Source organism: Eschrichtius robustus, chromosome X (genome assembly GCF_028021215.1).
Source record: "Eschrichtius robustus isolate mEscRob2 chromosome X, mEscRob2.pri, whole genome shotgun sequence".
Classification (NCBI taxonomy): Eukaryota; Metazoa; Chordata; class Mammalia; order Artiodactyla; family Eschrichtiidae; genus Eschrichtius; species Eschrichtius robustus.
This window is the reverse complement of record NC_090845.1, coordinates 65,070,128-65,096,011: the sequence shown is the minus strand read 5'-3', so window position 1 is coordinate 65,096,011 and position 25,884 is coordinate 65,070,128. Positions and strand designations below refer to the sequence as shown.

Here is a 25,884-nt window from a genome sequence, read left to right as displayed (position 1 = left end):
AATGCCCGAACAGACACACCTCACCAAAGATATACAGATGGCAAATAAGCATATAAAAACATGCTCCACATCATTTGTCATTAGGGAAATGCAAATTAAATTAACAATGAGAAACCACTATATACCTATTAGAATGATCAAAATCCAGAACACTTATAACACCAAATGCTAGCAAGGATGTAGAGCAACAGGAACTTTCATTCACTGCTAGTGGGAATGCAAAATGATACAGCCACTTTGCAAAACAGTTTGGTAGATTTTTACAAAACTAAGCATACTCTTACAATATGATCCAGCAATCACATTTCTTGGTATTTACCCAAAGGAGTTGAAAACTTATACTCACAAAAACCTGCACACGGATGTTTGTAGCAGCTTTATTCATTAATTGCCAAAACTTGGAAGCAACCAAGATGCCCCTTTGTAAGTGAATGAATGAATAAACTGGTATATTGAGACAATGGAATCTGATTCAGTGCTAAAAAGAAATGAGCTATCAAACCATGAAAAGACAAGCAGGAACCTTAAATGCATATTATTAAGTGAAAGAAGCTACTATGAAGAGGCTACATATTGTATGATTCCAACATCTGAGATTCTGGAATAAACAAAACCATGGAGACAGTAAAAAGATCAATGGTTGCCAGAGGCTAAAGGGGAGAGAAGTATGAACTGGCAGAGCACAGAGGATTTTTACAGCAGTTGTAGAAAAACCAAGAAACCAGAATATTTGAGAAAAAAAAAAAAAAAGATTAAAGCTGGAGCACTCATACCACCTGTTTTCAAGGTTTATTTCAAGACTTATTATGCAGTATCAGCAAAATGACTGACACGTGGATCAGTGGAACAGAACAGGGTATGTAGAAATAAACCCATACACATATTCGACAAACAGTACTGGAATTATTAGAGGATGGGGGAATGGGCTGACTTCAAAAGAGCATAAGACAAATGTTTTAGGTTACAAAACAATTTCATATTTTAACTGTAGTGATGTCTATACTATGGAATGTGAAAACTCATAGAACTATAAACTAAAGAAAGTGAATTTTACATTATTTAAATTATACTTCAAAAAACCTAAATAAAAATTTTAAAAACCAGACACTACATAGTGAGAAAATCAAAATCATGATATAAGTATATTAAGATAACGGAAAGGACCAGCAGTGAGTATGTATATAACATACCTGAATTCAGGTTGGGGGTGAGAAGGGTATACATACGAAGGAGAGTTAAATCCTCATCATCTAGGGTGGGCAATCGATAGATAATGGCTAAAACTTAAAAATAAAAAAGCTATACTAGCATATTATTTAGATATATGGACCTAAGTAACAGAAAAATCAAAGTTCAAAGTGATTTAGTTACCTTTGAGAATGGAAAATTAAGGAGTAAGGGAAATAAGACATGGGGTTTTTAAAAACAAACTTATAAAACTACACAACTCTACTATATGCATATAGAACTTTTATTTTTAAATTTAAATTTTCCTATTTTATACATAGTATCAACAATGTATATATGTAGCACAGGGAACTCTACTCAGTGCTCTGTGGTGACCTAAATGGGAAGGAAATCCAAAAAAGAGGGGATACATGTATATGTATAGCTGATTCACTTTGCTGTACAGTAGAAACTAACACAACATTGTAAAGCAACCATACTCCAATAAAATTTTTTTTTTTAATTTTAATTTTCTTTTTGTTTTCTTTGGCTGTGTTGGGTCTTTGTTGCTGCGCACGGTCTTTCTCTAGCTGTGGAAAGCGGGGGCTAACTCTTCCTTGTGGTGTGCCGGCTTCTCATTGCAGTGGCTTCTCTTGTTGTGGAGCACAGGCTCTAGGCGCGCAGGCTTCAGTAATTGCGGCACACAGGCTCAGTAGTTGTGGCTCATGGGCTCTAGAGCACAGGCTCAGTAGCTGTGGCGCACCGGCTTAGTTGCTAGGCAGCATGTGAGATCTTCCCGGACCGGGGATCAAACCCATGTCCCCTGCATTGGCAGGCAGATTCTTAACCACTGCGCCACCAGGGTTATGTGCCACCAGTTCACTGGTACATTAAACTACTGCCTAGTTAACTTATAAACCGTATTTTATATAAAAGTAAGAATTATTTAAAAGAAGCACAAAGATGGGGATGGGGAGACTTCTAAATATGAATGAAAAGCATCTTTCCTAAGTCCAAACATTAGTATAAATAAACAGTAGGCAGCCATCTAGTATAAAATTGCAACTTGATCAGCTGGAATCTGAGACTGGGCACTGTCTACAGAAGAAGTAAATCTGGAGTTCCACCCCTACCAATGGGTAAGACTGCAACTATTTCAGTACAAAAACCTGATACGTAGCATAAAAAAGGTGGGCCCTAACTACCTATACTTCCGCCAAACTGGAGCCTTTCTCTAACCTACACTGTCAGTCTATATGACTAATCCTCATTCCTGTTAGAATAGGAGTCTTGTCCTGTACATCAGGCCTTTAGTTCAGGTCCTGCTCCAATCTGCACCAACCACCAGGGGACCACAATGCTAATATCTGTCCACCTGAATAACATAACTACCTAGAAGTTTCCTGCTGAAATGCTCTACTTAGCATTTCGGATTCCATCCCTCTGAAAGCCAGGCCAGATCAGGCACACATTTACTCTGTCCCCTACCCCCCAAGCATGAACTTCAAGCCAGTGGTTTTCAAGCCTTTAGAAGAGTCTACACTCTTAAAACTATTGAGGACCCAAAAAGCTTTACTTGATTTCTCTAGTACATTAGGAAGTAAACTAAAAAGCTTTAAAAAAAAATGTTTAAAATACTTATCAATTAATAATTAATTTAATTCAATAATTTGGTTAATTTAATTAAGATATTTAATGTTTCATTTAAAAATATTACATGTTAACATAAATAAATGTTTGTGGAAAATGGCTGCATTTTCAAAACCAAACCACCTTAGGGATGAGTGACATTGTTTAATACATATAATATATTTTTGCATATCTCCTTTAATGTCTGGCTAAGAAGACAGCTGGAGCCTCATATCTGCTTCTGCATTCAAACTACTATGAAATGTTTTCCTTGGGTTGAAATATATGAAAAAAGTCCTGCCTAACAAATATGTAGTTGAAAAAGAAACATATTAATATTCTTTCAGATAATTATGAATAGTCCTCATTGATACTATACCAAAACTCAACATGTGGTAGTTTCTCAAAGATTAGTTGAAATTTAGGAATCTGAAAACATATCAACAAACTTCTCATACCCTGTTATGCTAAAATGCACCAATCTGTCTTGCCCTTCAATGGATATCTGACCCATGCATGATTTTGAAACATTCTTCAGAGGTCATTTGGAAAATACTGGTTCACTGAGTAACATGGATCTTCAAAATGTTGGCATATTTCACTAAATAATATTTTAAAAATCACATTCATTAAACTCTCCTCTCATGTCATCAGAAAAGTCTTCTAGTATTGAGAAGCTATAAAGTTCACACAGGTTGACACAAGTCTACAAAAATTCTAAATTTTGTTTGAAAGCTCAAATTTAAAATGGGCAACAAATACCATCAGTTGTTTTCCTTGAAGGAATAAGCTCACTTTATTTAGAAAAAAAAAATACGCCTAATACCCAAATATGAAAAACAGTAGCTTTCTATCAGTTATAAGTAAAATGCTGAAAATGAAAAAAGTGAGTAGCACAGTTTGCAGACAATGTTTCAGGCTATTTTCCTCAAGGCGATCACCACAATTCAGTTTGCAGATGTGCTTCATGTGTACTTCCCTTTACATCACACAATATTAAGACAATATACTTAAGGGTCCATATTTAATAAAATTAGTAACATTTACTGCTCAAAGACTTTTTTTTAAAAGAAACTGGCTTTTTTTTTTTTTAACTACAGGTGCATGGTGAAGAACACAATGTCTACTGCTAGAGTTTGGTGCCACTAACCTTGCTTCGTACTCAGGCAGAAGCAGATTTATTTTCTGCTGTTCTGACACCATCAGTGCAGATGTCAACACAGCAAAAACAAATGTAACAACTTAGTATTATTATAAAAATATTTTCCACTTTGCAGATCCTTTGAAAAGCTGAAAAGTGTTTTATACTGTTGGCCACCACCTCAGGTGATATGTTCCCCTAGATCTACTCCCACCCTATTATGGCTTACTGCCCTTTCCCAACAGTACTACTGATGTCTAAACCAGTCTAAACAATGACAACTTCACTATAATTTAACCTACTGTCTTGTAGGAAACAAGGGACCAAAACAGACAAACCATTTCATTACCAAATCAATAAAGGTTTCCCACCCCTCCCAAGAACTTAAGCTGTGTCTTCTGAATAGCTGTTTTCTCAGTTAGCTAAAGGTTTTAGACCATTAGCAAACTTCTTTTTTTTTTTTACCTTTGGAAGGGAATCCTAAATGTGTAACATACATTTCTACCTAACAAAACAGAAGATATAACTATAACTTAACCTTTTCTGGATGCCCTCTACATTAAATTGTCCCAGACAACTCTATTTTATATATGTTTGTCTCCTCACTTGCAGTCAGGCTATGAGCTGCCACTTGTAATAATGATCGATGTATCACGCTATCAACCCTCTTCTACCTTCTAAATCTGCCATGGACTTAGAAATCAGATTTATTAGAATTATGTATTAAAGGCTACAGGTGAGGGATACATTGAAATGCATGCAATGTGAGTTCTAGTGCATGAACACTGCTGTACCTCTTTTAGTTATTCAAAATTCCTTTTATTCTACATCTCTGTTGTGTGCAAGACAAGTTAACTGGCTAAACAGATGAGTTCCAGACATTAAGATGATATTGTACTTGTGTATAAAATGAAGGTTTGTCTAGATAACTTGAAATCCACACAAAAAGAGGTTTGACAAATCAACAATTGAAGACAAGTGTTTTTAAATAAACTTTTAATTTTAAGATTATTGTAGATCCACATGCAGTTGTAAGAAACAGTACAAAAATAACCCTTTTATTATTTACCCACATTCCTCCAATCCATCAGTATCCACCAGGATACTGATATTGATAGTCAAGATACTGAACATTTCCATTAACACAAAGATACTTCATGTGATCTTTTATAACCACATCCACCACCCTCCTGTATCCACACTCACCACTGAAACTTAAAACCCACTTCTCTACTACCCATTCCTATAATTTTGTCATTTCAGAATATTATACAAATGGTATCATACAGTATGTAAACGTTTGAAATTAGATTTTTTTTTTTTTTTTACTCAGCATTAATTCTCTGGGGATTCATCCAGAGAACCGTGTGTACCAACTTCATTCTTTTTTATTCCAGAGTGGTATTACATGTGTTGAGGGTTTAGCTAAGCTACTCCATGGGTGCCCCAGGATCCATTTTGTTTGGCCAAGAGGTCTGAGGGGGCCTTAAACTGACATTAGTTCCTCATGCAAGAACATGCTCTAGATAACAGCCCATGGAGTCACAAGTAAATTTAAGTCCTGATATAACTGCTCCAGTGGCCATTGTAATAAATAGTACCCCCAGCCTCCCAGGGCTTTTCCCTTGTGCACCCCTTAGATTAGACTCCTGAGCTTACCAAAACCCTGCTCTTTTTGAACTGAACAATCCAGCCTTAGCCCAGAAACCCCAAAGCCCTCCACCTACAGACCCTAATAAAGGCAAACGCCCTAGGTCCTGCTCCGCTCTCTCTGCCTGCACCCTGCCTTGACCTTGAACCCCCACGTGGCCCCTCAAGATGTGCTGTGTACTTCCCTCCAGGACTTGTGAGTGATAAACTTCTCTATTTCATTTTCCTGTGTAGTCTCTTGTTGAACCTTGGCTCACCATCCAACACCCTAAGGGGCTCTACTTAGCAAATGTTAATTTAACAAAGTCACAACCACATGTAATGAATGTGCCACAATTTATTTGGCTATCCAACCATTAAAAGATATCTGGGGGACTTCCCTGGTGGCGCAGTGGTTAAGAATCCATCTGCCAATGCAGGGGACATGGGTTCGATCCCTGGTCCAGGAAGATCCCACACGCCGTGGAGCAACTAAGCCCGTGCACCACAACTAATGAGCCTGTGCTCTAGAGCCTGCAAGCCACAACTGCTGAAGCCTGCGTGCCTAGAGCCCGTGCTCCACAACAAGAGAAGCCACCGCAATGAGAAGCCCACACACCACAATGAAAAGTAGCCCCTGCTCTCAGCAACTAGAGAAAGCCCACACAAAGCAACGAAGACCCAACGCAGCCAAAAATAAATAAATAAAATATAAATAAATTTATAATAAAAAAGACATCTGGGCATTTCTATATTGTTACTGTTATGAATAAAGATGCTATGAATATTCATGTACAGGCTTTTATGTGAACATAAGTTTTCACTGCTCTGGGATTTATTTTTTTTACACTCAAGAGTGTAAATGCTGGGTCATATAGCAGTTGTATGTTTGTTTTAATAAGAAACTGCCAAACTTTTCCAGAATGGCTATACCATTTTACATTCCCATCAGCAATGTATGAGTAATCCAGATTCTCTGCATCCTAACCAGTACTTGGTGTTAGCACTATTTTTCATTTTATCATTCTAATAGGTAGACAGTTATATTTCCTTCTGGTTTTAATTTGCATTTCAAACATGGCTAATGATTGAACATCTTTTCTTTTTCTAATTTATCTGCATATCTTCTTTTGTGAAATGTCCCTTCATGTCTTTTGCCCATGTTCTAATTGGATTGGTTGCTTGGTTTTTTACCATTTGGTTTCCAGTTTATGTATTCTAAATGCTAGTAACTTGTGAGATATGTGGTTTACAAATAAGTTCTCCCACTTTGTAGCTTCTTTTTACATCCTCTTAACACAGTCTTTGGCAGACTAAGAATTTTTAATTTCATTAAGTTTAATTCATTCAGTTTTTCCATTTATAGGTCATGCTTTTGAGATCAAGTATATGAACTCCTTGCCTAGCCCAAGATTCTGAAGATTTTCTCCTGTTTTCTTCTAGAAGTTTTATAGCTTTAAGTTTTGTGTTTTAGGGACTTCCCCAGTGGTCCAGTGGCTAAGACTCTATGCTCCCAATGCAGGGGGCCCGGGTTCGATCCCTGGTCAGGGAACTAGATCCCGCATGCCACAACTAAGAGACCACATGCTGCAACTAAAGGATCCTGCATGCTGCAACTAAAAGATCCCACATGCTGCAACAAAGATTCCGTGTGCCGCAACTGAGACCCGGAGCAGCCAAATAAATAAATAAATATATTTTTAAAAAAGTTTTGTGTTTTACCAAGTCTGTAATTTTTCAGTTCATTTTCATATAAGATGTGGAACTTGGATCAAGGTTCATTTTTTTGCCTCTGGATGTCCAACTGCACAAGCACCATTGTTAAAAAGGGTCTCTTTCCATAGTGAACTATTTTTCCACTTCTCTCAAAAATTAGTTGGGCATAATTGTGTTTGTCTATTTCTCAGTTCTCAGTTTTTTTGCACTGATCTATGTGTCTATCCCTCTATCAATATAATACTCTCTTGATTATTGTAGGCATATAATAGGCATTAACAACAGAATGATTCCACCAATTTATTCTTTTTCAAAATTGTTTTAGATATTCTAGGGCCTGAACCTTTCCATATACGTTTTAGAATAAGCTTGTCTATATCTATAAAAACACACTAGGTTTTAAATTGGAATTCCATTACACCTGTATCACTCTGGGGACAACTGACTACTATGTTATCTAATTTATGAACATGGTAAGTATCTTCAATTATTTAGGTCTTCCTTAGTTTGTTTCATCAGCATTCAGTGATTTCAAGAATACAGATGCTGTACGTGTTTAGTTAAAATTATATCTAAGTATTATATTTCCTTAGAGTACTCGTAAATTATTTTGTATTTCTAACTTTCGGTTTCTACACATTCATTGATAGCATATAGAAATGTGATTGATTTTTCTGTATTGATCGTGTAGCATGTGACATTGCTGAAATTACTAAATCTAGGAGTTTCTTGGGTTTTTGTAGATTCCTTGAGATTTTCTACATAGACAAACATGTTATCTGCAAATAGGAACAAATTTCTTTCTTTTTCTCTCTCTTTCTTATTAGGATACCTTTTATTTCATATTCTTGCCTTACTACAGTGGCTTGAATAAGAGAGGTGAGAGAGGACATCTTTTCCATTTTCTTGATCCTAGAGGTAAGTATTCAGTCTTTCATCACTATGTATAATATTAGCTAAGGGGTTTTTGTAGATGCTATTTATCAAGTTAAGGGAGTCACCCTATATTCCTCATTTTCCAAGAATTATCATGAATGGGTATTTGATATCATATGACTTTCTGTCATCAATTCATATAATCATATGATTTTTCTTTAGCTATTTATAAGGTGTGTTATAATGATTGATTTTCAAATGCTGAATCAGCCTTGCATACTTGGGAAAATTCCACTTGGTCATTGTGTATAAATTTTTTCATACACTATTGGATTCAATTTGCTAACATTATGTTTAAAGTATTTTGGGTCTAAGATGATGAAAGATACTAGTCTGTAGTTTTGTGGGGGTTTTGTACTAACTTTGAATGTTTTTGTACCCTAATTTCATATCATGGTAATACTAGTATCAAAATGAGTTCTATTTTTTGAATGAGATTGTGTAAACTTGGCTTTAATTATTCCTTAAATAATTTGCAGCATATAACAGTGAAGTTATCTGGGTCTTGAGATATCTATTTTAGAATCTTTCAAGTTACGCTTTCAATTTCTTTAATTGCTATGGGACTATTCACGTTGCTCATTTCATCTTGGTTTAGATTTTGGTAGTTTGTTGACTTTGAATAATTGGCCTTTTACTTCTAAGTTCATGAATTTATGAGTACAAAGTTGTTTGTATTATGCCCTTATTTTTTCAATGGCTGCAGGATCATTCCTAATATTAATGACTTGGCTCCTCTGACTTTGTTATTCTTGCTAGAAGTTTATCAACTTTATTAAATTTGTATTCTACTTAGTTTCTCTATTGTTTTCCTTTTCTCAGATTCATTAATTTCTTAACTTATTTTTTCCTTCCTTTTTCTGGTTTTGGTTAAATTATGCTCTATTTTTCTAGTTTCTTGAGGTAGGAAATAGATTATGAAATTGAGACCTTTCCTCTTTTGTAATGAAAGTATTTAGTGGTATATATTCCCCTCCATATAATGCTTTAATACTGGGTCTCACATATTTTGATAGCTGTGCTTACATTTTCTTTCAGATACATATATATGCATATATACATGTATACACACACATATATATACATAAATCTCCCCCTTTGAGACTTCATCTTTGACCCATGGATTATTTAAAGTGTTGTTTTATGTCTAAGTAGTTAGAGAGTGCCTTGTTATTTTTCTGTTATTAGTTTTTACTTTGAATCCACTGTAGTCAGAATATACTATGTATGATTTCAATTGTTTTAAATTTGTTAAGGTTTGTTTTATGGTTAAGGTTTGGTCTATCTTGGTAAATCTTCCAAATAGTATGGAAAATACTATATACTATAAAATAGCATGTATTATTCAGGAACAAAAAGAAATGAGCTATCAAGCCAGGAAAAACATGCATGTTGCTAAGTGAAAGAAGTAAAGTGAAAAGGCTACACATAATGTATGATTCCAACTGTCTGACATTCTGGAAAAGACACAACAATGGAGGTAGTAAAACTATCAGTGGTTGTCAGGAATTGGGTGGGGGGTAAGAGAGAGAAGGATGAAAAGGCAGAGCACAAGGGATTTTTAGGGCAGTGTAACTACTCTTGTATGATACTGTAATGATGGATGCATGTCATTATACATTTGTCAAAAATAAATAAAATGTATAATACAAAGAGTGAACCCTAATGTAAGCTTTAGTTAATAATATTGGTATATCAATATTGGCTCAACTGATAAATGTACCATGTAAATACAAGACAGCAATAGAAGAAACTGGTTTTATGGGGGGGGGAGCAATACAGGGATACCTAGGAACTTTCTGTAGTTTCTTCTCAATTTTGCTGTAAACTTAACACTGCTCTAAAAATAATCCCTATTAATTAAAAAATAATAATGTATATTCTTCAGTTGTTGGGTGGAGTGTTCTATAAATGCCTATTAGATCTTGTTGGTTTATGGTGCTGTTCAGTTCTTCTATATAATTACTGATTTTCTGTCTAATTGTTCTGCCAATTTTTGTGAGAAGACTGCTGAAGTCTCCAACTGTAATTATGAATTTGTCTATATCTCATTTCAGCTTTATCAGTTTTTGCTTCACATATTTTACAGTTCTGTTGTTTGGTACATATACTTTGAGGTTGCCATACCTTCTAAGTGAATTTTATCATTATAAAATGTCCCTCTCTTTAGTAAATTTTCTTTGTCTCAAGCATACTTTACCTGATATTAACGTAGCCACTACTGCTTTCTTTTAACTGAGGTTCATATGGTATATCTCTGCCTACCCTTCTACCTTCAAATCTACCTATATAATCATATTTGAAGTGAGTTTCTTATTAACACATATAATCAGGTCATGGTTATTATTCCACTCTGACAATCTCTTGTCTTTTAAATGGTGCATTTAAGCCATTTAAATCTAATGTAATTACTAATATATTAGGGCTTAAGTCTGCTTTTTTATTTTTCCTCTGTTCTCTTAGCTTTCTATTTCTCTGATTTCTTTTACCTGCCTCTCTGTGGGTTACTTGAACATTTTTTTTAGAATTCTGATTTATCTCTTGTGTTTATTAGTATGTTTCTTTACATAGCTTTTTAGTGGTTGCTCTATATTATATATACATTACTTATCACAGTCTACTACTGTGAACACTTTACTAGTTCAAGTCAAGTGTAGAAACCAACCTTCCTTTATGTCCCTTCACCCTCTCCCATTTATACCATGATTGTCTTAAATATTTCCTTTAAATACATTTTAGATACAACAATGAAGCATGATCCATCAAAGAAATGAGTTGGACTTTATTAAAATTAAACAGTACTACTCTGAGAAAGACAATACAAAGAGGATAGAAAGACAAGCCAGACTGGGAGAAAATATTTGCAAAACACATATTAGATAAAGGACCTGTACCCAAAATATACAAAGAACTCTTAAAACTCAATGATAACAAAATAAGAAACTCAGTCAAAAAAATAAACAAAACATCTGAACAGTCACCTCACCAAAGAAGATACACAGATGGCAAATAAGGATATGAAAAGATGTTCAACATCGTATGTCATAAGAGAATTACAAATTAAAACAATGAAATACCACTACACACCTATTAGAATGGATAAAAAAAATTTTTTAAAGACACATGCTAGCCAGGACAGAGCAACAGGAACTCTCACTCATTGTTAGTGAGAATACAAAATACAACAGCCACTTTGAAAGATAGTTTGGCAATTTATAACAAAACTAAACATATTCTTATCATACAATCCATCAATCATGCTCTTTGGTATTTACCCAAAGGAGCTGAAAAGTGTTGTCTACACAACAACCTGCACAGGACTGTTTATAGCAGCTCTATTCAAAAAGCTATGGACTTTAGTTAATAATAATATATCAATCGCCAAAATCTGAAAGCAACCAAGATGGTCTTTCGCTGGTGAATGGTAAGTAAACTATGGTACATCCAGACAATGCAATATTATTCATTGCTAAAAAGAAGTGAGCTATCAAGCCATGAAAAGACATGAAGGAACCTTAAATGCATACTGTTAAGTGCAAGAAGACGGTCTGAAAAGGCCACACACTGTATAATTCTGACTACATGACATGGAAAAGAAAGGCAAAACTACAGAGACAGTAAAAGGATCAGTGCTTGTGAGGGATTGGGAGGTGGGGTGCACGGGAGAGGGAGGGATGAATAGATGGAGCCCAGGGGGAACTATTGTGTGTGATACTGTAATGCTGGATACATGACATAATGCATTTATCAAAACCCATAGAGATGTACAACACAAAGTGAACCTTAATATAAACTATGGACTATAGTTAATAATAATATATGAATAATGGTTCATTAGTTGTAACAAATGTATCACACTAATGCAAGATGAGCAAAAGTGCAATCTGTGTGATTGGGGAGAGGGGGCAGTATCATAATACTATCCACAGAGTTTCCATAGGAACTCTCTGTACTATCTACTTGATTTTTCTGTAAATCTAAAACTGTTTTATAAAGTAAAATCTATTAATTTAAAATGTTTTTAGTTTAAGAAAAAAGAGACTTAAGTATGTAGTAGGGAGAAGGGGGACAGGCTTTCTCCAGAATTATCCACAGCAATATTGAAATGCCTGAGAAAAACAGAGCAAGTATAAAAAAGTTCTGAGGAAAAGAAAATGTGAACTAAAATTATTATGCCCATTGTTATTTAAGTATAAACACAAAAGAAAGTCGTTATTGAACTTTAAAATACTCAAACAAATGCATCTGTGAGAATTTTATGAAAGAAAAAAGCCAAAATTATTTTTAAATGAAATTGACAAACAGCTACTAAAATTTAGATGGAAATGGAAAGAGCCTAGAATAGTTAAAGCAATTTTTTTAAAAGAGAAAAAAGTTGAAGGACATAAAGTACTTGACGTCAAGACTTAATAAAAAGCTACAGTAATCAAGAGCATGGTATTAGTAAAAGGGAAAAAAACACAGACCAATGGAACAGAACTAGAGCAACAAATATGCGGACAAATTGTTTCTGACAACAGTATCAAGTCAATTCAATAAGAAAAGGGAAGTCTTTTCAAGCAATAATGCTAGAACAACTGAATATCCATATGCAAGAATAATAAGCATTGACCCTTACTTAATGCCAAATGCAAAAATTAACTTGAAATGGATCAAAGACCTAAACATAAGAAGTAAAATTATAAAACTCCAAGAAAACATAGAATATTTTTCCCACCTTGACATAATATAAGTATTCCGTAGATAAAACACAAAAAGCATAAACCATTAAAAAATTATGAAATGAATTTCATCTAAAAAACTTCTGATTTTTGAACGACATCTTTTAAGAAAACCAAAAGGCACACCAGAGAATGGGAGAAAATATTCACAATACATATATCTCACAAAGGACTTGTATCTGGAAAATATAAAGAAACATTCTACCTCAATACTAAGACAGACAACCCAATTAAAAATGGACAGGGCTTCCCTGGTGGCGCAGTGGTTGAGAATCTGCCTGCCAATGCAGGGGACACGGGTTCGAGCCCTGGTCTGGGAAGATCCCACATGCCGCGGAGCAGCTGGGCCCTTGAGCCACAATTACTGAGCCTGCGCGTCTGGAGCCTGTGCTCCACAACAAGAGAGGTCACGATAGTGAGAGGCCCGCGCACCGCGATGAAGAGTGGCCCCCGCTTGCCGCAACTAGAGAAAGCCCTCGCACAGAAACAAAGACCCAACACAGCCATAAATAAATAAATAAATAAATAAATAAATAAATAAATTTTTTAAAATGGACAAAACGGACTTCCCTGGTGGTCCGGTCCAGTCGTTAAGACTCTGCGTTTCCACTGCAGGGGGCGAGGGTTCAACCCCTGATCAGGGAACTAAAATCCTGCATGCCACACAGAGCAGCCAAAACAAACAAACAAAAAATTAGGACCTTTTATCAAAGAAGATATAGATGTCAAATAACTCATGGAAAGATACTCAACATCATAGTCACTAGGGAAATGAAAATTAAAATGCCAAGATACTACTAAACACCTATTAGAATGGCTTTAAGAAAAAAATATGAAGTGCTGGTGACGATGTAGAACACCTGGAAACTCCCATACATTTCAGGTGGGAATGTAAAATGGTAAAGCTTTTTTGGAAAACTGTCAGTCTCTCATAAAGTTAGATATACTCTTACAATATGACCCAGTAATCCTACAGCATGACAGAGTAATCCTACTCCTAGGTATTTCCCCAAGATAAAAATTAAAATATATCTCTATACCAAAACTGGTATGTAAATATTCATAGAGGCAAAAACTGAAGACACCAAGAAGTCCTTCAACCAGTGAATGAATAAACAAAAAAACTATGGTGCTGTCAATTTTAAATTATTTGTAAATTATATCTAAATTGAAAAAAAGGAAGATAACTAACAAACTTGGAGAAAATATTTGTAATTTATCCCTTTAAACACATAAAGGATTCTTTGATATTGCAGCAAAAAATTACCAAAACTCCAATAGATAAATGGGAAAAGAAGCAGCTACCAGCAAAAGAAAAAACCTATAAAAATGACACTTAAATATGAGAAAATGTTCAAACTCACTCAAAATTTTTAAAAATGCAAATTTAAAAAACAGTGGGGTGTCATTCCTCACCAGATTGGCAGTATTTTTAAAATATGAAAATTGGGAAATCTGAGTAAGATCAGTGGGTTGTATCGATGTCAATGTCCTTGTTATATTTCCTCAAGTTTTGCAAAATGTTACTGGGGAAAACTGGGTAAATAATACATGGGCTCTCTCTGTATTATTTCTTACAACTATATGTGAATTTACAACTATTCCAAAATAATCACACCATTGTATGTGACAGTGAAAAGACTGAAAAAAGTTTCATTAAGAGAGGTTTGGTTAAATGTCGTAAATACGTATAAAGGAAAAGTAAGAAGCCACTGCAAATATAAGCATGTATGTGCATCTAATGCATTATGTATGCATATATATATGCACTTATGACCATGGTTTAAACAGCATGTTGGTAAGATCCTACATTTGCTTAAAACAAATACACACATATACGCACATACATGTATATATTATATATAAAGAAAACACATTCAGCTGGTGAAGCTGTGACGACATAGGCACTCTCACACATAGCTGGTGCAAATGCAAACTAAAATCATTTTGGAGGGATATTTGGCAATACTTAAGACAGCAAAAGCAATTAATAACTCTTATAGGAGTACCTGTAGATACATCTTCAACAATACAAAACTTTATATACACAAATTTATTCACTGTAGCCTTGTTTACAATTGGAAAACACTAGAAAGAATCCGAATGCCTATACACCAGAGATTAGTTAAATAAACTACAGTCCATCCAAACAATGAAGTATAAGGCAGTGTAACTGAGCAGGACCCTATGGGGCCTTCCCAGGACGTATTCCTCCCCCATATCCTCTGCTGTAGCTCCTCTCTGAAGTACCCAGATAACCATATCTCATGCATATTTCCTGAGTTTTTCAGATGCTAAAAACCACCACCAAATGAAAGAAATTAACTACCTGATGATCATGCAGACTTTCTGGTGCATTAGGATTGATAATGTTAACTGCCCTGTTACCTCAACACCAATCAGAGAATTGTGCAGGAGCCGACCACAAACCCTGGGATTCCCCTCCCTCACCTTGCCTTTAAAAATGACTCCCCTCCCTCACCTTACCTTTAAAAATGCTTCACTGAAACCCTTGGGGAGTTCAGGGTTTTGGGGTTTTTAAAAATATTTATTTATTTAGGCTGTGAAGGTTCTTAGCTGTGGCACGCTGGATCTTCGTTGCAGCATGCAGGATCTTTAGTTGCAGCATGCGGACTCTTAGTTGTGGCATGCCTGCGGGATCTAGTCCCCCGACCAGAGATCGAAACCAGGCCCCCTGCATTGGGAGCACCAAAAACCAGGGGTTTTTGAGCAGGAGCCACCTGTATCTCCTTGCTTGGCCCTGCAATACTGTGCATCTTGTTCAGTAACAGCAGCAAAATTGTAAGTACACAAAGTATTTTCTCAAACCATAATATAATTCAACTAGAAATTAATAACAGAAAGATGACAGGAAACTCCCTAAAGAACTTAAATTTTAAAAACAATTATACCTTTCATTCTCAGAAGTTGAAATCTTCCTTGTATTTTTCATACTTCAACTTAACATTTTTAGTCATTCCTCTACATTCATAACAACTGTTTTAAAGTCCTCAAAACATTAATTCTGTCATCTATGTCATTTCAGAGTCAGCTTCAATTAATAGATTTTTCTCCTCATATTTTCCGGATCTATGCCAGCCTGACACTATTTTTTAAATCTGCTTTATTCACTTTTCAAAAGTAAAACTTTTGTTTCCCTCCCACTCTTTTCCAACATATCAGTAGTTAAAAATTACTGGCATAAGATAGTTATACAATCCGATTAAAGAATGGGCAGAAGAGCCAAATAACATTTTTCCAAAGACATACAGACAGCCAACAGATACATGAAAAGATGCTCAGCATCATTAATCATCAGGGAAATGCAAATCAAAACCACAATGAGATATCACCTCATAGCTATTAGAATGACTATTAACAGAAAGACAAGAAATAAGTGTTGCTGAGTATGTGGAGAAAAGGGAACCTTTATGGACTGCTGGTAGGAATGTAAACTGGTACAGCCACTATAGAAAACAGTATGAAGGTTCCTCAAATAATTAAAAACAGAACTACCATATGATCCAGCAAGTCCACTTCTGGGTATTTATCTGAAGGAAACAAAAACACTAACTCAAAAAGATATTCACACCCCCATGATCACTGCTGCATTATTTACAATAGCCAAGACATGGAAACAACTTAAATGTCCACCAACAGATGAATGGATAAAGAAATTGTGGTATTTTATATATATGTAAAATATATACATAAAAATATATATTATAAAAATATATACTATATATATGCACACCATATATATATATGGTATGCGTATATAGAATACATAAATACAATGAAATGTTATTCAGCCATAAAAAAGAAAGAAACCTTGCCATTTGTGACAATATGGATGGACCTTGAGGGCATTATGCTAAGTGAAATAAGTCACACAGAGAAAGACAAATGCTGTATGATCTCTCTTATATGTGGAATCTTTAAAAAAATCATAGATACAGCGAACAGATTAGTGGTTGCCAGAGGCAGAGGTGGAAGGTGGGAGAAATGGGAAAAGAAACTGAGAAACCTGTAGACAGCATCAAGCATACCAACACACAAAATGAGAGGTCCAAAGAAAAGGAGGGAGAGAAAGGGATATCAAGAATATTTCAAGAAAAAAGAAAAAAAAAAAAAAATGAAGTCAATGTTGACAGACTCACTGAGAGACCAGATGACATGTTCTCCAGCATCACACCTCTGAAAAATTTTCTCTGGGATGTGTCCAGCAAGGCCTGCAATTCTTGATTGAAATCCACACTCACTTCCTTGGGTCACTGCTTTCTAAAACATCATGGATACTCCGTTTCCAAGAGGGCTTCCCGGACAAGTTCCAAGGGAGGGTAGTTGACATGATAGCACTGGAGAAGGGGACTATATGTATAGAGTTTGGTGTTTCAGGCATATGTGTCTCTCTGCTGACTTTCCATGTGCCCTTTAGACATAATCAGGGATATATACACATTCTGAACAACAACAACTATTTACTGAAAAGAAATATCACATGAGGTATGGTGTAAAATAACCTGGAAATGTTCAAATCAAGTCATAATTCTCACTTCCAGACAGGTTATAAATTTTGAGAACATATTAACAAAACTGTCTTCCCCATCCATTTCAAATACACCTACAGATACATCATAAAGCAAACAATATCCTTGAACTGTCAATATTCAACCATGACTATGGGTGGATCAGTCCCCATATAAACCTCAAGTTCCTCATCTGTGAAATGGTTTAACAATTATTTAGAACTTTTAAGAGTTCCAATGAGTTGATGAGTGAAGTATGTCCTATGTAGCAAATACTAAATAAATAGAAGTGATAGATCTATTTTTATTAAAATGACAGAGAACCTTGAAGCAATGTTCAGAATCCTGCAGGACTAAACAGGCTTCATATATAATTTGGGATCTGCAGTTGTAACCTCGCTCATCTCTGTACAACTCAGGTGTTCATTATAAGGTATAAGACGTAATAATACAATTCAGAAGCACAAGCCAGAGGGCCATGAGACTTCTTTATTGAAAGATGGGCCCAGCCTGACCCCTCTCAATTTTCTCAGTGATCTCCAAATATCAGTTATCTTTGTCTGCTTTGTCTTCATCCTATCAAGCTGTGAAAAGGTAACAGAAATCTCTTTATTTAGTCTAATGAAAGCTGTTCTCTCCAATCCTTCAATATTCTTCACAGGTCCCCAAATTATATTTTGTATACTATTTTGTTATCCATAATGCAGACCAAAACTAAGGAAGAAATATTCCCTATGCCTTCCATTCAGTTTTCAAATATGAATAAAGGGTAATTACAAAAAAAGAATATTTGATGAAACAATGCCCAATCTACATAGCATAAGAAATTCAATGAATTCCAAACAGAATAAACTCAAAAAAGATCCACACTGAGCTGTAGTATAATCAAAATGTTGAAACCCAAGAAAAAGAGAGAATCTTTTTTTTTTTTTTTTTTTTTTTTTATTTTTGGCTGCGGTGGGTCTTCGTGGCTGTGTGCAGGCTTTCTCTAGTTACTGAGAACAGGGGCTACTCTTCATTGTGGTGCGTGGGCTTCTCACTGTGGTGGCTTCTCTTGTTGTGGAGCACAGGCTCTAGGCGCGCAGGCTTCCGTAGTTGTGGCTCACAGGCTCTAGGACGCAGGCTCAGTAGTTGTGGCACACAGGCTTAGTTGCTCTGCTGCATGTGGGATCTTCCCAGACCAGGGCTCAAATCCGTGTCCCCTGCATTGGCAGGTGGATTCTCAACCACTGCACCACCAGCGAAGCCCCCCACCTTTTTTTTAATTTATGCATTTATTTATTTATTTTTGGCTGCACTGGGTCTTCATTGCTGTGCGCCGGCTTTCTCTAGTTGTGGCGAGCGGGGGCTACTCTTCACTGTGGTGCACAGGCTTCTCATTGCAGTTGCTTCTCTTGTTGCGGAGCACAGGTTCTAGGCATGCAGGCTTCAGTAGTTGTGGTGCATGGGCTCAGTAGTTGTGGCACACGGGCTTAGCTGCTCCGCGGCATGTGGGATCTTCCCGGACCAGGGATCGAACACATGTCCCCTGCATTGGAAGTCTCTCTTTTCTTGCTTTTAAGATTCTGTTTTTGGACTTTCCTGGTGGTCCAGTGGGAAAGAATCCGCCTTCCAATGTAGGGGACATGGGTTCGATCCCTGGTCGGGGAACTAAGATCCCACATGCCATGGGGCAACTCAGTCCACACACCACAACTACTGAGCTCACGTGCCTCAACAAGAGAGCCCGCGTGCCACAACTACAGAGCCCACACACTCTGGAGCCTGTGCGCCACAACTATAGAGCCCACGCACCCTGGAGCCCGTGCGCCACAACTAGAGAGAGAAAACCCGCACACCACAACTAGAGAGAAGCCTGCGCACCACAACGAAAGATCCCGCATGCCTCAACAAAGACCCCGCGTGCCGCAACTAAGACCCGACACAGCCAAAAAAAAAAGCAAGAAAATAGAAGTAACTCATCATCAGAAACCATGGAGGCCAGAGGCAGTGGAATGACAATATTTTAAATGCTGGAACAAAAAAAAAGTTCTGAATGGTACAGATGAACCAGTTTGCAAGGCAGAAATAAGAGACACAGATGTAGAGAACAAATGTATGGACACCAAACACCAAGGAGGGAAGGGGGGCGGTGGGATGAATTGGGAGATTGGGATTGACATATATACACTAGTATGTATAAAACAGGTAACTAATGAGAACCTGCCATATAACACAGGGAACTCCACTTCGCTGTACAGTAGAAACTAACACAACATTGTAAAACAGCTAAACCCCAATAATAAAAAAAAATAATAAAAAATAAAATAAAGTAAAAAAGAAGCCAGAAAGGAAAAAAAAAAAAAAAAAGCTCTGAATCAACAAATCTATTTCTGACAAAACAATCTTTCACAAAGAAAGGCAAGAAATCAACTTATGGCATGACAGCGTGAGGAGCTCGAGTGTCCTGCTGCCCACTGAAACTGACGAAAACTTAAAATAAGAAACCCAACCATTTAAAGCCTCTGGAAATGGTTCTAAGGACAAACAACAAATGAAGAAACGTCTATTCAAGAACATCTTTTAAAATTCACTAAGACAGGTAAGCCTACGGTATTTGAACCAAGACTACTTTCTCCCTCCCACCCTTCTTCTCCCATCCCAGCTCAAGGAACGGGAGACTCTACTCAAGACTCCTGAAGCCAAGAACACAGGGTTCCCTCTCCACCCTCCCCGCCCACCTACCCCAGTCCCATTTAGAGAGCTTTCTTCCCTGGAAGAACAGGGCATCGGAGTTTCCCATCCAGCCACCAGCTGCCCGTTGCTAGGGCCGAGTCCTGAGCAAGTGTGGTTTAGAGGAACGGGTTCCCTTCTGCCACCTAACCCCAGGTGGTGGAATGTAGACTCTAACTGGATGTGGTACATGGAGACTACTGGGACCCTGAACATCCTTGCCCTGGGCTGTGAGAGAAAGGCAAACTGAGAGGACCTCTGGTGGCACCCTCCCCTCCACTAAGCGCTCAGTTAACAGAGCAGAACTGTCTCTCAGAGAGAAACTTGCCATTGTCCCTACCCCCACCTCCAGAGACCAGATTCAGAGCTTCCGCTTGAGGGAAGAAGCAGACATTAAAACGGAGCGCCTATTCTCTTCTCAAAGGAACTGAACTGACTTCATTTGCAAGACCATGGAGAAAGTCAAGCCTAGAGGAGCCCTGAAAAAACAGTGAGGTTGTAAAGAAAGGCAATTGGGAGAAGATTCAAAATATAGGCTAAACTGTAGGTCAGCTAGTTTGCAGGTGAGAACTGGGCAATAAGGCAAATGGGAGGAACCCTCCTACAGCCAGAACAAATATCATACACTAACCTCAGCAACTATTTCTTCAAATGACCCACTATTTGACTGAATTAGTTTTCAGAATAGTTTATGCCCTAGGGCATTATGGAAAACAATTAAACAATCAGTTCACAGTAAGTGGAGCTTGGCTGCTGGGTGTGGTCAGAGACAGTCAGCTCTAACAAAACCCCAGTCATTCCAGGGTGGTGGTGGGTATATTCAAATTGCACCTCCCCAAGGAGCTACATCAGGGAACTAACCTTGTGGGAAAGGAGACTACAATGAGATACCACTTCACACCCTCTAGGATGGCCAGAATTGGATAAAGTCAGATAATGACAAGTGATGGTGAGAATGTGGACAAGTTAGAGCCCTCATACTGCCGGTATGAGTGTAAAATGATGCAGCCACTTTGGAAAAAAGTCTGACAGTGTCTCAGACTATTAAACACAGAGTTAACATATGATCCAGCAATAACACTCTTTTAAGTATACACCTAGAAAAATGAAAACATGTATCTACACAGAAAATTGTACACGAATGTTTTAGCAGAATTATTCTTGATAGCCTAAAGGTGGAAACAACCCAAATGTCCATAGATGGATGAACAGATAAGCAAAATGTAGTATATCCATACTATGAATGGAACATTATTCAGCCATAAATGGGATGAAGTACTGATACATGCTACAACATGGATAAACTTTGAAGCAGTATGTTAAGTGAAAAAAGCCAATCACAAAAGGCCATATATTATATGATTCTATTCATATGAAATGCTCAAAACTGGGAATTTTATAGAGATAAAAAGTAGATTGGTGGTTACCTAGGGATGGGCAGGTGGGATTGAAGGGGATATGGGTTTATGGCTAAAGCATATGGACTTCCTCTTGGAGTGATGAAAATGTTCTAAAATTGACTGTGGTGATGGTTGCACATATACTAAAAACTATTGAATTGTACACTTTAAATGGGTGATTGTATGCTATGGGTGATTGTATGCTATGAATTATACTTCAATAAATGTGTCAAAAGAGAACTGAAGGAAAAATTAAGACATTCCCAGATAAACAAAAGCTTAGGGAGTTCACTGCTAACAGACTTACCCTATAAGAATTGCCAAAGAGAGTTCTTCAGGCTAAAATGAAAGGATAATACACAGTAACTCAAAAGTATATGAAGAAATAAAGAACATGGGTAAAGGTAACTACATAGGTAAATATAAAAGCCAGTATTATTGTACTTTTGGTTTGTAACTCTTATTTTTTTTCTATATGATTTAAAAACAAATGGACAGGCTGATTCTAAAATTCATATGGAATTGCAAGAGGCCCTGAATAGCCAAAACAATATTAAAAAAGAACAAAGTTGGAGGACTGACACTTCTCAATTTTAAAAATTAGCACAATCTACAGCAATCAAAACAGTGGCACTGGAATAAGGATAGAAACAGGTAGGGTTTGAAAGACCAAAAACAAACCCATACATGTATGGCCAACTGATTTCAACAAGGGTGCCAAGACCATTCAATGGGGGAATGAACAGTCTCTTCAACATATGGTGCTGGGACAATTGGCTATGCACATGTAAAAGAATCAAGTTGGACCTCACATCATATATAAAAATTAACTCAAAATGGATCTATGACATAAATATAAGAGCTAAAACCATAGAACACTTAGAAGAATAAATAGGGATAAATCTTCATGACCTTGAATTTGGCAAAGAATTCTTAGATTTGACACCAAAAGTACAAGCAACAAAAGAAAAAAAAATAGACTAAGTGGACTTCAGACTTTAAAAATCTGTACACCAAAGGACATTACCAAGAACGTGTAAAAAACATATACAGAATGGGGAAAAATTTGCAAATTATATATATGATCAGTCTACTATCCATAATATATAAAGAATTTATAACTCAACAACAAAACGACAAACACCCAAATTTAAAAACGGGCAAAGGGCTTGAATAGACATCTCTGCAAAGAAAATATACAAATGGCCAACAAGTACGTGAAGATGCCCAAAATCATTAGTGATTAGGGAAGTGCAAACCTAAACCACAATGGCATATAACTTCAAACACACTAGAATGGTTGTAATTTTAAAATTAAACAAACAAACAAACAAAAACAGGAGATAACAAGTGTTGGCAAGGAGGTATGGTAATTCTATGTTTAACTTATAGAGAAATTGTCAAACTGTTTTCCACAGTGGCTGCACCATTTTATATCCCAGCAACAATGTATGAGAGTTCCAATTTCTCTACTTCCTTGCCAACACCTGTTTCCTGGTTTTGGTTTTTTAATAAATTAGATTCTGTCCTCAATTTAGAAGAAATTTCACTTGGCCCCTGTTACTGTTACCCAGATAACAGGCACTTAAAAATTCATCTTTTTTATTGACTTTTAAAATTTTCTCTTCAAAATGTATAAAAAATAACCCATGCTAGAAAAAGTTCATTATGTCACAAAAGTTTAAGAAGTGCATGGGAAAAAGAATCACTTTAAAATAATGGTTACCTCTGGGGAAGAGGTGAGAGATGCAATCAGGGATGGGTACACAGAGGACTTCAACTATAATGGTAATGTTTAATTTGTTATGTTTGGTTGGTGAGAAAAGAGATTCACTGTATTATTCTTTATATGTCTGTATATGCCTTAAGTATTTTATAACATATATAGAAAAACCCCCAAAAAAGACAAAGAAAAGAAAGTTAATCTAACATTCCTTCACTACTCACTACCACCACCAAAAACAAAAACACTAAATCATACTAGACAGAGTATTCTACAACTTACTTTCCTCACATAACAATACATTATAGCATTCTCTAAATCAAAAGAGTGTGAAGAGGTAAATCTGTTTCCACAGCTTCAAAATATTTCATAATACGAATGTCCCACAATTTATTCAAACATTCTCCTATTGATGGATATACAGGCTGTTTCCAGTTACCTGTCACAAAAAAAAAAGCTACAAAGGCATCCTTGTTCATATGTCCTTATACAATGGTATATTTATTTCTGTAGGATGTATTCTTAAAAGTCAGACTATTAGGTTCCAGTATTTAGTCAAGTGGTATCTGTACTTTTTATTTCCCTAAACATTGGCAGATTATTTTTTCAAAAGGTTACAGCAATTCATACTCTCCAGCAACGTATGAGTGAGATATGGGCATTTCTTGAGTGAAATTTCTTTTAACCACATAAGCATTTAATAGATTAAATTCAGTTTTACTGTCTTCTCCATATGGTAAACATGTTATGATATTATGCTTAATATAAATTTATTTTCACCAAGAGATCTGAACACGGGAAATTTAGCTCTTTTCTTACTCAGTGAGTAATCAAACTAACAATCCACAAAATAACGTAGCAACTCCCACAAATATTATCTATACACACACACACACACACCTCTACCTCTGACATGTTTCCAGAACAAATGTTAAGTATTATATGCCCAAAAGTCCTTATTTGGGGTATATATAAAGGGTATAGAAAAAAAAATTTTAACCTAGCCCACAATGAATATGTTACAAACTGATTGGTTTATCAAAGCTACTAAGTTTGCACATGAAAGGCAGCCCGAAGGAATTAAGGACGGGTAGGCCCAACAGGTTAGGCAGTTCCTGAAAGCGCTCTAGGGAGACAGAATCTTTCATTTTAGGGCGGCATGGTATCAATAAAAACCCATTTAAAAAAGTAAAACAAAGAGGAAAACGACCCAGGATCGCTCCTAGGAGCTAGTTTGTGCAACCACCTATCCTCATCCGTGACAGTAAGGTGATTAAGGAGAGAGAAATTATTCTCCGATATTTTGAAGAGAGGAGAGAGAGAAAGATGAAATGCAGGCCGGCTCCTCCCCCACTCAGGCAGGCCACGCGATCCCGAAGTGTGTAACCTTGCTAACGGTCACTTTTCTACCCGATGTGAGGTTCAGCACTCACCACAACACAAATATCGGCGAGTTCTTGGACACTCCTTAGTAGATTCGTCCTTTGGCCGCCTTTCCATACCTGGTACGCCTGCAGCGCTTACACCCCGTGCAAACGCCGCCATCTTAGGTCTTAGATGAGCCCTAGGGGATAGGGCGATAGAAACCTGAGTTGGGCGTCACAGCCAAATAGCGCCGGCGCCCAACCGCCGTGCACTGGCCAAATGGCTCCCCCAGCAACGTGACCCAGGCGCCCTGCGGCCCCTCCCCAGTGTTCCTGACCAATTGCGCTTCCTGTTACAGCGTTTTTATCTCCGCTGAAATTCCCTCGTTATTTCCCATTTTCTTTCCCTTCATTTCTTTTTTCTTTTTCCATTCCAAATTGCTTTTATCTTTGCCCCGACTCCTTTCCACATTTCTAGATATCTCTCGTACTAGTCAACTTTCATTTACCTCACACGTGTATAGCATTTTTTAATAGACAAACCTATCTTTCTGTTATTTTACCAAATTATCACAACATTATAAGGTAAGCTGAGAACTGATGTTCCCTATTTTATAGGTGAGGAAACTAAGGCTTAGAGAGATGAACCAATTTTCCAAAAGCTGCAACAGCTAGTGAGTGTTAGAGTGTACAAAACCTAATTCTTTTCATTCCACTGAGCTCCGTGCTCCTATAGATCACGGTCTACTTCAACCAGCTAATTGAAAAGATGAGAAAACTGTACAGAGATGGGAAGGGTTTAGGCCTAAATTCATACAATAAGTCAATGACAAAACTGGATTCAAAACAAGATGCTTCCTTGTTTAATTCTGTAACAGAAAGCGTCTTTATAAAGTGGTTGGGATGCTGTTCTCCAGCCCAAAAGTCCTTCTTTTAGACTTCGCTCAACTTCTGACTCCTCTAAGAAGCCTCTATATTAATCAAAACGTGTATCTTTTTTGGTCCCTCTCCATGAGGAAAAATACACTAGCTGGATGCCAGGCCCCAAAACATTTTTTTTAAACTGAGACTCAAACTTGTTTGTGCAAAATTACATGTGAATGGTGTGGATGGAAGGTTAGTGGGGGAAGGTTCGTGCTGCACAGTTAAGGAAAAGACAATTTAGAGGTCTTAATTCCTTTCCAAAGGAATAGTTTCTACATTCTAAAGTTATCATT

At 36.7% G+C, this 25,884-nt stretch overlaps 1 long non-coding RNA gene across 5 annotated transcripts in view; it reads right to left on the bottom strand.

The window, feature by feature from the left end:
• The window catches only part of LOC137757030 (uncharacterized), a 169,431-nt gene extending 144,576 nt beyond the window's left edge, over positions 1-24,855 (bottom strand). For all 5 annotated transcript variants that reach the window (XR_011072292.1, XR_011072289.1, XR_011072290.1 and 2 more), the window contains exon 1: positions 24,737-24,855. This is a non-coding gene — a long non-coding RNA (uncharacterized lncRNA). The remainder of the gene's footprint in view (positions 1-24,736) is intronic.
• Between the last annotated feature and the right edge of the window lie 1,029 nt (positions 24,856-25,884).